At 40.4% G+C, this 4,104-nt stretch overlaps 1 pseudogene; it reads left to right on the top strand.

Moving 5' to 3' along the window:
• Window positions 1–3,051: 3,051 nt before the first annotated feature.
• Window positions 3,052–3,844, top strand: LOC148022492 (25S ribosomal RNA; annotated as a pseudogene; the record flags this gene model as incomplete).
• Between the last annotated feature and the right edge of the window lie 260 nt (window positions 3,845–4,104).

Here is a 4,104-nt window from a genome sequence, read left to right as displayed (position 1 = left end):
TGAGTCATTAGTGCTAGTGTAAGTGGCATGGGTGGTCCAAAAATACTAGATTTTTGGACAATTTTAGCTTATTTTTTATATTTTAGATATTATTTATTATAAATATCTTAAAAATCTAGAAAAACTTCTAGAATAGGGTGGCATGCAAAAATCAAATTCACTTGTGTAACAGACAGTCATGTCAGTGTCTTCCTCACTCTTTCTCTTCCAATCTCCATAGCTTCTGCATTTGTCATGCTCTAAATCTTGCATATTTAACATGGTATCAAAGCTCAGCTAAGCATGGCACAACTCTCCTTTCACTCCTCTCAAATTTTCTTCATCTCACTCTAGCTCAACTTGAGTGCATGACCCCCATTTCTCACTTGAATCTCACAGTCACCTTATGGCAACCATAGCCAGACAAGACATATTGTACTTGGAGCTTTCATATCTCATCATAGAGGTCATATCTTTGGAAGCTTCCTTCTAGAAAGTTGTTCCTTTACTTAGGGATAAACTTCCTATCCCATAACTTCTTGACATTGGCCACTCCAAAGCCTAGCATTGCCAAAATGAGTGGCTGATGCCTAGAATGCACCTGCTGCCATTCGTACTGCTGCCGCCATCACTATAGTTTGCGATGTTGACAACCACCATAGGGCATTGATAGCCCATCCTTCAAGCTTCATTTCCATATAAAAAGTTTTTAAAATGATCAAGTATAGCTCCTGCAATGTCAGAAAAACCAGGCTTTCCCCAAAAACCCTAACTGTGACTCCATAACCATTTTCACCTAAGCTCAAAAATCTTATCATTTTCTCTCTTGTGCCACCTAGAGCAACCCATTGCCACTCTGATCTACTAGGGGAAGGACCTGGAAATATTGAAGAAGGATTGACGACCTAGAACGAAGAAGATTCAAGTTCAGACATTGTCTTTACATAGTGTGTTTTCACATTGTCATTACTTGTGTCTCTTGACACATTGTAATCAGCTCTTCTACTAATAAAATCTGAGAATTCTGGAGTTGATTTGCTACTATTCTTGCAAATTCAACATGCAAAAGACTCTCCAATAGCTCCCTTCAAAGGAGTCGGGTTTCACACTTGGAAAACCCACATCAAACTTATCCTAATGAAGAAAGGCCTATAGGCCATTACCATTGGAAAAGAGAAGAAGCCTCGTGATGCTGACCTTGCAATCACTTGGCAAAAGAATGATGATAAGGCTCATGCCATTATCAAATTGGAGCTAGAAAATAGCTATATCCACCATGTGGATAATTGTGATGCTCACAGGATCCATGGAAGAGACCTGACACTTTGTTTGGTGCACAGTATAAGTCATCAAAGTATGGTCTCTTGATTGAATTTTTCAAGCTTGAAATGAAGTCCACCATATCACTTGCCACACATCTAAATTACATGGAAGGACTTCTAACCCAGCTTGCAGGAATCAACATTAAAATGGAAGAAGATGTTTGCATTGGTGTTCTACTTAAAAGTTTGCCTCGTGAATATAATAATCTATCAACAACTCTAATCAATATGCCAAACCCTAAGCTTGTTGATATCCAGGAATCACTGTTAGAGGAGGAAAAGAAGCTAAAGGCAAGAAGGATCAACTTTTCTGTGACTTCTGCAAAAGGACCAAACACACCGAGAAGTTCTGCCACACCAAAAAGAGGTCCCAAAATGTCTATCTAGTTGATGTTAAAGAAGAAGAAGAACATGGAGCAAACAAAGAAGAACGAGAAAATATCACTAGGAGAAAACCTCATCAGTCCTTCTATTCGGATAGACTCTTTTAGCCTTGTACTGCCTAGCCATAATGCTTCAAACATAAACTTATAAACTCCTCGTGTAGCCTTGTACTACAGCCTCTATACACTTTTTGTGAGTCCCCCTGTTACAGCCTCTAGATGTCCACCATATTTGTGGTACCCACACTTAGCCTTTTCTGTGACAACCTCTGGTGTTTTTCCATGTCTATGGTGTGCCCACACTTTTCAAGTGTTGCTTTCACTAAATCCTCTATATGCTTTGTACTTCTGGTTGTGAATGAGGAGGGGTGTTGAGATGCTTGCAATCACACCTACTTCAATCTCTTTGTAAGGAGCAGTGAGGGCTCAGGACTATAATCCCATATGCACAATAGGAGAAGTGCTACCATCCAATTTCCTATAAAGCATTGTACTTGCTCTCTTTTCAAATGCAATGCCATTGTACTTTTGTCCTTCAATAAAGTCTATGTGTCACTGTCAGTCAATAGACAAGATTGTGTTTATGAGTCCAAGCTTCCATCTTGAAACCTAATTCACTTGTGTAACAAACAGTCATGTCAGTGTCTTCATGAACTCACTCTTTCTCTTCCAACCTCCATAGCTTCCTCATCTGCCATGCTCTAGATCCTGCCTATTTAATAGGAATATATCTACATATGTACATACCTATGCTCAAAAGATGAAAATATTTGGAGTGGCTCAGCCAGTATTTTATTCAGATTGTTGTACATGAATTGAAAGCATGAAATACTGAATTGTACATGCAGAATGTTGACTAGGTAGCTTTCAAGAAGACACTCAAGGAAGAATTTTACATTGAAGATACCAGTTTGATTACGCGAAAAACTTTTCAGGAGTGGGTTTTAAAACCCAATAAGGATATTGTGGCTACATAATTGTTGAGGGAATTTGAAAGTCAATTTGAGCAGTTAGATCTTGCGAAATAGCAAGCTCTTGCAAGTCAAAAAATTGAATTTTTTCTACAAGCAACAAATCCTGAGCTTCAAGATAAGCTTGATAATTTGCTAGAGGATCAAACTACACGCTGTTACTACACTTGTGAAAAAGCATAGAAGAAGAGATTGATTGCATGCCTCTAGCTTTCCCAATGTTACAAGCAAAACATTTGATGTATCCAGTAAGCCACCCACTTCTGTGGCTAACCTTATGGTTGTACCTGCTATTGTTTCCACTGTTAGGGAGAAAGATGTATTAGATAAATTGTTCAAAGGCATGTGATATCTTCAGTTGAAGGTCGCGAAATTGGATGAGAAAGGAAAAGAGGAAAGGAGACAAGGAACATCTTTTCCCTAAACCAGGGAAAAGATGTATGTGGTGTGATAGTTTGTAGCATGAAAGGAAGGATTGTACTGCTTATCAGGAGGCCTTGGCACACGATAGCTCATCTTTTGGAAAGATGGCAAGATTCGGACCCGAAAGATGGTGAACTATGCCTAAGCAGGGCAAAGCCAAAGGAAACTCTGTTGGAGGCTCATAGCGATATCAACATGCAAATCGTTTGTCAGACTTGTGTGTAGGGGCGAAAGACTAATCGAACCATCTAGTAGCTGATTCTCTCTGAAGTTTCCCTTAGGATAGCCAGAGCTCCTCACAGTTTTATCATGTAAAGCAAATGATTAGAGGCATTGGGGGTGAAACAACCTCGATCTATTCTCAAACTTTAAATAGGTAAGCAGTCGGGGTTTCTCTATTGAACCCCAGCATGGAATGCAAGCTCCAAGTGGGCCATTTTTGGTAAGCAGAACTGGCGATGAGGGATGAACCGAAAGCCAAGTAACGGTGCCGAACTACGCACTCGAACTACGCACTAACCTAGATCCCACAAAGGGTGTTGATTGATTAAGACATCAAGATGATGGTCATGGAAGTCGAAATCCGCTAAGGAGTGTGTAACAACTCGCCTGCCGAATCAACTAGCCCCAAAAATGGATGGTGCTAAAACACGCAACCTTTACCCAGCCCCATCGGGGTGAGTGTGAGGCCTTGATGAGTAGGAGAGCATGGGGATTGTGGCACAGATCTAGGCACGAGCCCGAGTGAAACGGCCCTGAAATGCTTATGCAATTGTACATACTTCTACTTTTGGGGTCTACGGTTGGATAGAATGCATGGCCAAGTGGTCCAAAGGCTGCAATATGACACATGCTTTGCATGCAGCTGAAAAGAGAAAAGTTACTTGATAGTGAAATGTCTCGTGCATGGTAAGACATTCGTGACATAACTAGTTGGGAATCACCTCGGTAGATGCATATTTAGTGGATGCATATTTAGCAAAAGGGAAAAACACAGATGCATTTGTGGAAGAGAAACAGAAGAGA

Source organism: Lygodium microphyllum, chromosome 16, assembly GCF_053477565.2.
Source record: "Lygodium microphyllum isolate KBCC chromosome 16, Lygodium_microphyllum_v1.1.10, whole genome shotgun sequence".
In the NCBI taxonomy this organism is placed as follows: Eukaryota; Viridiplantae; Streptophyta; class Polypodiopsida; order Schizaeales; family Lygodiaceae; genus Lygodium; species Lygodium microphyllum.
This window is presented reverse-complemented; position numbering and strand designations above follow the sequence as displayed.